The sequence below is a fragment of the Cannabis sativa genome, chromosome 3 (genome assembly GCF_029168945.1).
Source record: "Cannabis sativa cultivar Pink pepper isolate KNU-18-1 chromosome 3, ASM2916894v1, whole genome shotgun sequence".
Taxonomy (NCBI): Eukaryota; Viridiplantae; Streptophyta; class Magnoliopsida; order Rosales; family Cannabaceae; genus Cannabis; species Cannabis sativa.
The window spans coordinates 9,874,374-9,885,778 of record NC_083603.1 but is presented as its reverse complement, the minus strand read 5'-3'; the positions used below and the strand labels follow the sequence as shown (position 1 = coordinate 9,885,778).

General features: G+C 36.6%; 1 non-coding gene across 1 annotated transcript; it reads left to right on the top strand.

The window, feature by feature from the left end:
• Positions 1-797: 797 nt before the first annotated feature.
• On the top strand, positions 798-904 carry LOC133036419 (small nucleolar RNA R71). The gene has a single exon (XR_009687076.1). It is a non-coding gene; the product is annotated as a small nucleolar RNA R71 (small nucleolar RNA).
• The last annotated feature ends 10,501 nt before the right edge of the window (positions 905-11,405 follow it).

Sequence of the window (11,405 nt, the reverse complement as noted above, 5' to 3'; positions counted from 1 at the left end):
CACTCCTCAAGTGAATGGATTTGCATTGTTCCTTCCCATCCCTCCTTGGATTTTCCGTGTCGCTAGGCAAAGAACCTTGCGGCCTAGCTTTTAATTCATTGGCCAAATGTCCAAGTTGCAACTCTAAGTTTCGAAGAGAGGCAGCTTGACTTTGTATCACCGCATCATTTTTGGCCATATAATCCCGCATTAGATTCTCCAAAGAACTTGGTTGGGAATTTTGAGCATGTTGTGGATGTCGCGGTTGTTGTGAAAAACCCGGTGGATATGCTTGTCTTCCTTGGGCTGGTGCAGTGCTTGAGCTTGCTCCTTGACCCCCCCAAGACAAGTTAGGATGATTCTTCCAAGATTGATTGTAAGAGTTTGAGAATGCCCCACTGTTTCTGTTAAAATTCTGATTTCCCATGTAACAAACGGACTCCGGATTAGATGGACACTTCTCAAACACATGCCCTTCTCCACAAAACACACATGAGACATCATCACTTTGAATGGCAGCAGCTGGTTGAATATTTTTAGCGTTCCCAATACGCAAATTTTTCAAAACATTCGTCATGGAAGCCATTTGAGCTGTCAAAGCTGTTATTGCATCCACCTCAAGGACTCCCGCCACTTTTCTACTTGTTGGAGCTCTAGTGTTGGACCATTGGTAGTTGTTACTTGCAATGGTCTCCAAAATCTCAAATGCTTCATCGTAAGACTTCGACAAAATAGCACCATTGGCCGATGCATCTAACACCATTCGAGAAGTTGCATTCAAGCCATTATAAAAAGTCTCCATCTGAATACAATGTGGAATGCCATGATGTGGACACTTTCGCAAAAGTTCCTTAAACCTCTCCCACGCATCACTTGTGGACTCATCTTCAAGTTGCTGGAAAGACATGATCTCACTTCTGAATTTTGCATTTCTAGTGGGAGGAAAGTATTTCCTCAGAAACTTCTCATCAAGGTCATTCCAATTGGTCACAGAATCAGGCGGCAAAGTGTTGAGCCATGATCTAGCTCGGTCCCGTAGTGAGAATGGGAATAGCTTCAACCTTAACACCTCTTCACTCACTCCTTGGATCTTGAAAGAATCGCTCACCTCCAAAAATGAACGGAGATGGAGGTGAGGATCTTGAGTTGGCATCCCACTGAATTGCCCCACGGTTTGGAGCATTTGAAACATCACTGGCTTGAGCTCAAACTGCGGTGCTTGTATTTAAGGCCTCACAATGCCTGGATTGAGCTCATTAAACATGGGGGCTGCATACTCTTGTATAGCCCTTGCTCGATCATCTGCCAATATGATGGGATTAACAATTTGTTGAACAACCCCATCATCATAAAAATTCTCAGCCATCATGTCTCGGCCCTTAGCCTTTTGAACCTTTCTTCTTCTTCGGAATGTGCGTTCAATCTCGGGATCAATAGGAGCAAGTTCAAAGTCCTCTTGTTGGTTCATACACTATAGATACCTGAGATTTCAAAGAAAAAACCAGCAAGATTAAAAGCACAAAAATTCTTAGAATGTCAATTAGTTGATAAAACAAAATTTAGAACTTAAAGTTCCCGGCAACGGCGCCAAAAACTTGTTGTGAAAATTATATTGCTTTATAATTGCGCAAGTGTACACAATCACAAACAAGTAATACAATGATAAGTAATCAAAGTTCGTCTCCACAGGGACTTTTTACTAAATAATGTTAAATCAACTAAAAGTAATTCCAAGAATTTCAAATAAAAATAAAATAAAGTCACACATTAATGCACGAGAAAAATTTATAGTCTTGATTCTAAACTTGAGAACTAACTTTTTAAGCTAAATAAACTAAAAATGAGAATCTAAAAGTAATTAAAATGGTGGTAATTTCAGATTTGGAAATTAGACTTGGGTGATTAATTTCCACTTGTATGTCCCAGTTGATACAGCAATGACCCAGCAATGACTCAGCAATCCTGGCAGAGTTAACAAATTTCAAAAAAACCAGCAAGCTTTTTCCAAAACTTGCAATATACTATTCATAATCTCAACAATGCATTCCTACATCAGATTAGATCACAAATAGTCCAATAAAGTATCAAATCTTTAGTTATGCATGGTAGCAAAATATTCCTATTTCACTACTAATTAATACCTAAAAGAAAAGGTAAAAATCATGCATCAATTAGAGGGGTTCAACTAGGTCTTGCTTTTCCAAGTAAGATCTAGCTTGCTAAATGTTAAAAATGGCCAAAAATTAACATTCATTCAACCTTTCATCACAACTAATTGAACTAAGACAAGATTACTTCATCATTACAAAATAAGAACACTAGTCCATACAAGGGTTCATAACCACCCAAATCTCAAAGAGTTTAGTTCATAGCTAAAATTAAAAACAACAAACCAGAAAATAAATTGTTCATGGAGTTAAAGAGAAAATTAGAGAGGAGAAAATGATACAAAATGAAGTGGAGAGCAAGAGAAATGAGTGGTGAGCTCAAATCCTTTCTTTGGAAGTTGCCTTCTTCTCCTTCTTCTCAATCTTCTTCTTCTTTGTACTCTCTTTCTCTGTACTTTTCTATCTTTCTGCTGTAATTTTCGTACCCCCCTTTCAAAGTGCAGCCACCATATCTATTGTCCTCCTCTTTTTCTTTTTGCCCCCCAACTAGGGTACTAAAGTTTACCCTAATTGGAAATCCAAGTCACCACCCACTTGTCCTTCATTTTCCACATGTTTGATGAGTCAATATCCAAATTCCGCCACCTCAGCTCGTTTTTCTTTTCATTAAAGCCAGCTAGACTATCTGCCAAAATAAACTTACTGGGCTGACAAATTGCTACGCGATGATTGCTATAGCAATGCCAGTCAGCAATAATCATTTTTCTGCTCCTTTTTCTCCTTGTCCCAAATATTTCCAAATACCTATTCTTGTATTTTTTCTGCTTAAAACACATAAAAACAATAACATAAGTCTATTTAACACTTACTAACACACACACTTCCATTTATTACAAAGACACAACAAACTAAACACAATTACATAGTATAGACATTAATTTCTCTACAATTCACATTAAATTCAAGCTTAAAGATATGAAAATAATTCTAAATCTTAGAGTTATCAGGGAGCAGCAATTTCTTCCTCCAAAACTTCAACTTCCTTGTGCTGGTCAACTTTTGCCATGGTAGAAGCTGTAAAAGAATAAGAAAGAAAACAACCAAGCAGTTAGACACCCGTACTAAAGAAGATAGTAGGGACACGAGTGAGTCGTCCCCTAAAACTACTTGGAGAGGTCCCCACCAGACCCTACACCTAGAAGTAAACTTCTAAAAGAATGTTATATCCATACGATCAGACCGGGAACACAGAGGGCCAATCGAAATTACAAATGATGTATCACCCCAAACCATAAGGTACCTAGACAGAGGAAGAAATTTCAGTCATCCCTATTGCTAAAATGTGGATATTTCAAATTAAATATTCAAACAAAAAGGGCAAAATTTTGCAGAACCCACTCAAGACTACAAATGATATGTGCAAAATGTCCTATTTCTACAAAACATTTAGAACCACTCCAAAGCCTAAAATCCTATTCATAAAAAATTCAAGGCAAACATGCAAAGATTGAAAGAGAATTCTAAACCCTGACAGTAATTAAAATTCTAGAAAGGTAAAAGGAACATTACTGAAGAGGAGCTGGAAAAAGACGAGGAACTAAAAAAAGGCCGAGGAGTTGGGGATGGAATTCTAACTATACTATCCCGAAAATGAGATTATGTTTAGTTAAGCATATTTTATTGAATATGGAATAATATGAGTACTTTTGGCCATAACGGGTAAGATTATAATCTTACTAAGCTAATTGTGTAATAATTAGGAATTATTATAAGGATGAATCAATAATAGTAATTTATTAATTACAAAGATTTTATTGGAATATATGGGTATTATATATACCATTTTGAGATAAAATATTTTTAGGTTCGACGACCGTGGAAACACGATAGATTGGCCAAGGATGTCACAACGTTAATAGATGGAATGTTAGTTAAACTGAGAAGTATAGTTAGTATTGTTTTGCTCGGGATGTTTGAGGTAAGTGGTTATGTCCATTTTACCCCTAACCCTAGAGGTTACTTAGAAGCTAAGTAGGGTTAAGTGGTCTTTCCCATAAATTTATTTGGTATTGTCTTTAGTGTTTTTTCTAGAGAAGTTGGGCTGGGTTGGGATTTATTTTAATTAATTTTATTTTAGTTTTTCTTGAAGATAAATCAGAACACCAAAAATTACATTTTCTCTCTCCTTCTTCTTCTCTCCTAGTTCGACCTTATAAGAAATCAAGAGCCAAGCCGATTTCGCCATTTTTTTCTTCAACTTTTCTTCAAGGAAAAATCAGTTAGGAATCAACTCAATTGGTAAAGAAGACTAAGGTAACCCTACCCATTATTTTCTTTCTTTGAATTCTTGGTAGAAAGTTTAGTGTTTTAGTGAGTTTTGCATGATTTTGGTTTTGTATGTTTAAGTTATTATAAGAGCATGTTCCTAAGCTTGAATTATCAGTTGGTAAGTGGTTTTAAGGCTTGTGTTGTTGCTATTTGGTTGGGAATTCAAGTTTGAGTTGATGGAACTCAAGCTTGAACTCCCATGATGGTTTTGTAATGTTGAGGTGATTTTTGGTTCTGAGTGTTTGGACTTGTTCTATTGATGGTTTTAGACTAACCTGTGAAGTTTGTTTGAATTAGGTTAGGTTTGGAAGGAGCTGGGTTTGTAAAACTAGGTTTAGCCGTTTCTGCAGGGAAAAATAGTTAACTGTTTTCCCAGGGCTAAACCCAAAAAACAACAAATCGTTTGGAAAAATGGTGAACCATTTGGGGTGTTTTCCAACTCCTAGGTTTTTGTGTTTTATCGATATTTAGGATATTGTCATGTTATTTATTGATAGAGAAATTTTCGGTTTTGAGTTCGAGTCCTAGAATGGGATTAATTGAGTTATTTACCGGTTTACTATTGTCGTGACATAGGGCTCGTGATCGTCGAGCATTGTTCCACTCAGGTTGGCCCGCACACCTGAGTTTGAATTGGAGGTAAAAAAAAGTCAATTGTACCGCATTGCATGGCTAATTATGAAACGGTAAACCGTTAATACGAAAGAGTTATAACTCTATTCTAAAACTGTTGTTAGGTTTCTTACTTATTTATTGTCTCATTAGGCAACGATAGTGGCATTAGTTGACTCGTTTGAAAAGCTAGAATTAACAGATACTTTATGAAGTATCGGGAATAGTTTGTCTTATTAGACAAATAATTAAATTATTAATATTGTGCTATGCTGTAATGATCTGTCTGATTATATGCTTGAATATATGACTGATATTGATTATTGTTTTACTTTATTCATGAATTTTTGTTATTCCTCGCTTTTCTTGTTGAGTCTTTGTGACTCACGGGTGCTTTGTGGTGCAGGTAAGGGAAAAGGGAAAGTAGATCAGCCACGAGTCAAAGGGTTTTCGGTGAATGTACATATCAACCCCGGCGTCCTTTGTGCTCAGTTGATAGGATCACGTTTTGCAATATTTTGAATGTGTACAAATATTTTGTAATAAAATAATATGGTGGTACTTTGGTAACTTTGGTAAAATTTTATAACAAGGGGATCCCTCACTCAGTAACTTTTTGAAAAGGGTTTAAATTATATTTTAAGGAATAGATGGTAAAGTTTTAATTAATCCACAATTTTCCTTAAACTGTTAGTTTATCATTATAAACTAATTTATAAAAGTACACGTGGTGCCCTTACGGATTAGGACATTACATTAACGTAAGGTGATAGTCGCAAGGAAACTTCCATCGATGGAATCTGGTCTAGACGTAGGATTCTAGACTGAATCAAACAAATCTTATGGAGGAGCACTTCAACCTCCGCTTGAATATCTAGTGTTCTTGATGGCAGTGAACGGTGAAGAATCAAAAATTAGAACTGTTGTGCTCCTGGATTCTCTCGCCAACGAATTTGAAGAAGAAGATATATACAATGATCAGTGTAGTACTCCAGGGTTCTCTCGTTCGTCATCGTCTTCTCTCTGCAAGTTCGAACTCAGTTTGAAATTTTGGGTAAAAATGATAAGTGGGAAATTTCCATCATATTTATACACAAAAGTGGCGATCCGCATGATCCCAAATCAATGGTTAAGATTACATCTAAGAAAAAATAAGACAAATCCAATGGTTCGGTAAAGCTGTCAAATATGCATTTAATGCGATGCTTGGGAAGAAGATATCTGAATGATGATATTTTCCTCGATACGCACAATGACGTAATTAACCACTGTTTCATGAAGCCCTATTGCACACGTTTCATCAAGAAAATTAATCCCACTAGGCAAAGATACAATGCCACAGGTCGCTTCATTTCAAAAAGCATAAAGTTGTCAACCACAAACAATCTTTCTTTGGATTTCAAAAAGGTTTCACCTTTAGCCTCAACCTATCCTCATGTCATCCAAGAGGAAGGGTGCAAGCTTCCGCAACCTCTACAGTTCCGGAAGCTTGGGAGGTAAATGTTATTCGTGCTTTCAAATGAGGACACATGTATTTTCCAAAGCCAATTATAGCTCAATCTTTAGGCCTAATAGCGGGTCCAGGCAAGATAATGGGTCGGACCCATAAGTAGAGACATTCCTTACAGATCACAGATAAACAACTCATCTAGGAGAGATAGTCCTCCAACATAGCGAGAATCCAGAAGAAAAACACTTGGAGCATCTGAAGAAGTATCCAACACATGTCTGGGGTCCAACTCCAAATCATATTCATTAATTATCAACTCCCATGAAATCATGATTTAACTGCCAAGATCTCGCCAGCGGATCATATCTTCCCAATATGGAAAGATAGTAAGTGAGTAACAAGAATTTAATATGTCTTTATTATTCATGATTATAGGCACGAAATGGACAACTAGCAACATGATGTGGCATCCACATTAGCCTACCATCAACACCTCATGGATTGGGCTCCACCTCATGGGCCCTAGTCAATATGTTATCTTTATTTACCCCATTAGTGGGCAAAGTGCAAAACAAAGAAGAACCCTATCACTATAAATATAAGAACACCAACCCATGCAAAGGGTTGAAATCTCTTTCCTCAATTGCTCAGGCGAATTCTAGGGTTCAAACACTTTCAAATTACTGTGCACTCCTTTGCTAATCAAAGGGTTTATTGAAAAAGTGCGAATAGTTTAAATTTTCATAAATAAACTTAAAACTTAAATATATAAATACATTACATGATCAGGGATCCCGTTTACAAAGTTACAACAATTTTTTAAAACACATAAGTTACAAAAGTTGTCGCCTAGCGACTGCCAAAATAAAGCCTAACTGCCCCGAAGATCGAACACTCCAGGTCTACCACCTGGATATGTACAATCTTCATCTAGCCCAGGCTCACTATTGTTCAGCCTTTGCTTTGCCTTTATCTACACATATGACAATATCTGTGAGTCGACAGACTTAATAAGAAAAGCATAAACATAACATAAACATAAACCAGATTGTAACCAGGCGCCCATACACCCAATCACAACCCTATCTCGCGTCCAACACGTACTAGTCCTAGAACGTTCGTACGACAGTACGATTAACCATAATACCAGCCTATACTCGGTACTCTAGTTGTACTGATGTGATAGTGTTAATTTGTACTTTGCCAAACATATATATGTTGGTATTCAATGCATCTCTATGTACACTAATATCGCTCTTACTGATATGTTATCTACTAGGTAATCATAAAACAAGCATGTTAAACATATGCAACCATTATACTAGTCTTGCCTCAATTCTGAATTCAGGTGTGCTGGTCAACCTGAGTGGAAACTACTGCTCGACGATTTAAAGGCCCCTAAGTCACAACATACATAAACTGATAAGTGATCCGCTAAATCACTTTTCAGGGACTTAAACTTCAAATTAAAAGTTTTCCTATCAATAAATAGCGTGGCAGTGCCCTAAATATCAAGGAATCACAGAATAATGAGACTTCAGCAATAACACCCCTAAAAATGACAGGCCATTTTTCCTAATCCCTGCCTGCTAAAAATGGTAGACCGTTTCTGGAAAAAGACCTACCGTTTTTAATTACAGATTTTCATAAGTCCTCATTTCTCACACAAACCTATCCTAAATCACCTACAAAGCTCCAGAACATCAATTTAAACTATATCCAACATAATCTAACAGAAAAAACCATCATCAAACCACTGAACACAAATTACCATTAAAGGTTCAAGCTTGAACTTGAAAACTTCACTCAAGCTTAAACACTACTACACCCAACAAAGCATTCTCAAAACAACTTAATTAACCTTAAAATATCAACAAAAAAATTCCTAGACAACCCCAACTCACACAGAGGTAAAACCCTAAGATTAAGCATGAAAACCTACCCTTTTTAATTGAAAATTCAAAAAGAAAAGGAAGGAAGAAGGTTAGCTTGGGTTACTACTAGAAATCCTTGCCAAAATCCCTCGATCTAGGTCTGAAAAAGGAGGAGAAAAATATAGTTTTTCCTTGGGCTTTTGTCTTGGCCGAATAGAGAGAGAGAGAGAGAGAGAGAGAGAGAGAGAGAGAGAGAGAGAGAGAGTTTGGTTTTGATTTCTTGATTTTTTGGATAAGGTTTAATTAATATTCAGCTTATACCTTCCTAATAATACCTAGGAATTAACTTACTAGAAAATCCAAAATCCCACTAAAAATAAAAAGGGTAAATGACTAATTTACCCTTACTTCACTAAGAAGTAATCTAACCAACTAGGGGTAAAATGATCCAAAACCATATCCCCAAATAAACCCGACATTCTAAATGTCTAACTATCTTGCCCCGCTAATTCTTAGATACTCTACCATATCTATGTGATTCAAATTGGCCAAATTGTCACATTCCACTGTTGCCGGGCATAAAATATGAAAAGCATAATATTTCACATATAACATACATAATACACCTAGAACTCAAATATATCTCCATAAAAAGCCTATTTCTAAGAATAAGTCCTAATTATCTACTAATTCCCATAATAAAATTATGTGGTCATTACAATTATCCCCCGTTAAAAGGATTTCGTCCTCGAAATCTAACCTAAATAACTCCGGATACTGAGCCCTCATATCAGAATCTAAATCCCAGGTGGCTTCCTCCACCTTACTATTTCTCCAGAGTAATTTAATCAATGCTATAGTCTTATTTCGAAGAACTTTATCCTTCCTATCAAGGATCTGTACTGGTTGGAGCTCTAGGCTTTCATAACTCAGAATATGTGTTGGATCTGAGACATATTTCCTTAACATGGAAACATGAAATACGTTTACTGAAAAAGATGGGGGTAAGGCTAGACGGTAAGCTACCAATCCAACCTTTTCAAGAATCTCAAAAGGCCCTGTAAAGCTAGGGCATAACTTGACCATTTTCCCAAAACACTTAACCCCTTTCATTGGAGATACCCGTAGGAAGACATGATCTTCTACTTGAAATTCTATATCTTTGTGTTTCGGATCTGCATAACTTTTCTGCCTGCTTTCAGAAGCAAGCATTCTGGCCTTAATCTTCTCTGTCGCCTCATTGGTCCATTGAACTAATTCTGGACCTAGGTATTTTCTCTCTCCGATTTCATCCTAATGAATTGGAGATGTACATTTCTCATCGTACAACATCTCATAGGGAGCCATCCCTATTGTACTCTGATAATTATTGTTGTACGAAAACCCTATCAATGGCAGATACTTCCTCCGGGAGCCTTCAAAATCCATCACATAGGCTCGCAACATATCCTCTAATATTTGAATTGTCCTCTCGAACTGACCATCTGTCTAAGGATGGAAAGCTATACTAAACTTCAGCTTTGTACCCATGGCTCGCTGGAGACTTACCCAAAACTTAGAAGTGAACTTCAGATCTCTATCCAAAATAATGGATTTCAGAGCCCCACGAATTCGTACTATTTTTTTACGTATAGTTCTGCATATTGATCTATTGAAATTGCTGTTTTCACTGGCAGAAAGTCTGCTGACTTGGTAAACCGATCCACAACTACCCATATGGAATCAAACATACCGGTAGTTTTGGGTAATCCAACCATAAAATCCATGGTGACATCCTCCCATTTCCACTCAGAAAGTGTCAAAGGCTGCAACAACCCTACAGGTCTTTGATCTTCAACCTTAATATGTTGACAAGTTAAGCATTTGGTCACATATTCCACCACATCATTCTTCATATCGCACCACCAATAATAGGGTTTTAAATCTTGGTACATCTTGGTGGTACCGGGATGTAATGAATAGGGAGTAGTATGAGCTTCATCAAGAATCTCCTTTCTAAGCTCAGTACTACCCGAAATGCAAACATGGATTTTATAAAGTAAACTCTGTAACCTGACATTGCGAAGTCTTTAACTTGGCCAGTTAAGACTTCTTCTCGAATCTTCACTAATTCTGGAGCCACCAGTTGAGCACTTTTAATCCTTTCTAACAAGTTTGATTGTAGTGTCAAATTGTTAAGTCCGCCAACCACAAACTCAATACCTGATATGACCATGTCCACTGCTAACTGAGAGGAAATCATAATCGTGCTGAAAAACCTACCCGGACCCTTTCCTGCTTAGGGCATCCACCACAACATTGGCCATCCCGGGATGATAGAGAATTTCATAATCGTAATCTTTAACTAACTACAACAACCGCCTCTGTCTCATATTCAAATCTTTCTGAGTAAAGATATATTTGAGGCTCTTGTGATCGGTATAAATTTCACGCTTTTCAGTAAACACTTTGATTAGCAAAGGAGTGCATCGTAATTTGAAATCACGATAACGTGCCTAATCTAGTAGGGACTCGTTTACCCTTTCTTCAATAAGAATTAATTTAACGAACTGGGGGTAAAATGGTCGAAAACCATATCCCTGAATAAATCTGACATTCTAATGTCTAACTATCTTGCCCTACTAATTCTAAGATACTCTACCGTATCTATGTGACTCAAATTGGCCAAATCGTCGCATTTCACTGTTGTCAGGCATAAAATATGAAAAACCTAATATTTCACATATAACGTACATAATATACCTAAATTTAAATATATCTCCATAAATGTGAAAATAATAATTAAAAGCCTATTTCTAACAATAAACCCTAATAATCTACTAATTTCTATTATAAAGTTCGGTCATTACAGTAAATCCTAAGGCTTTTCAAGTCTCATCATAATAATATTGACTTCTGGACTAAGGCTAGTTAACGCCCCAACCATGTAAAAACTCTACTGTTTCTTTTTTATTTTCGAACAATTCCTTTAGCTTTTATACATATTTTATCGGTTTCTGAAAATTTCAGTAAACACATGTATATCCATTGGTTAAATTCAGGTTTATCTAATAT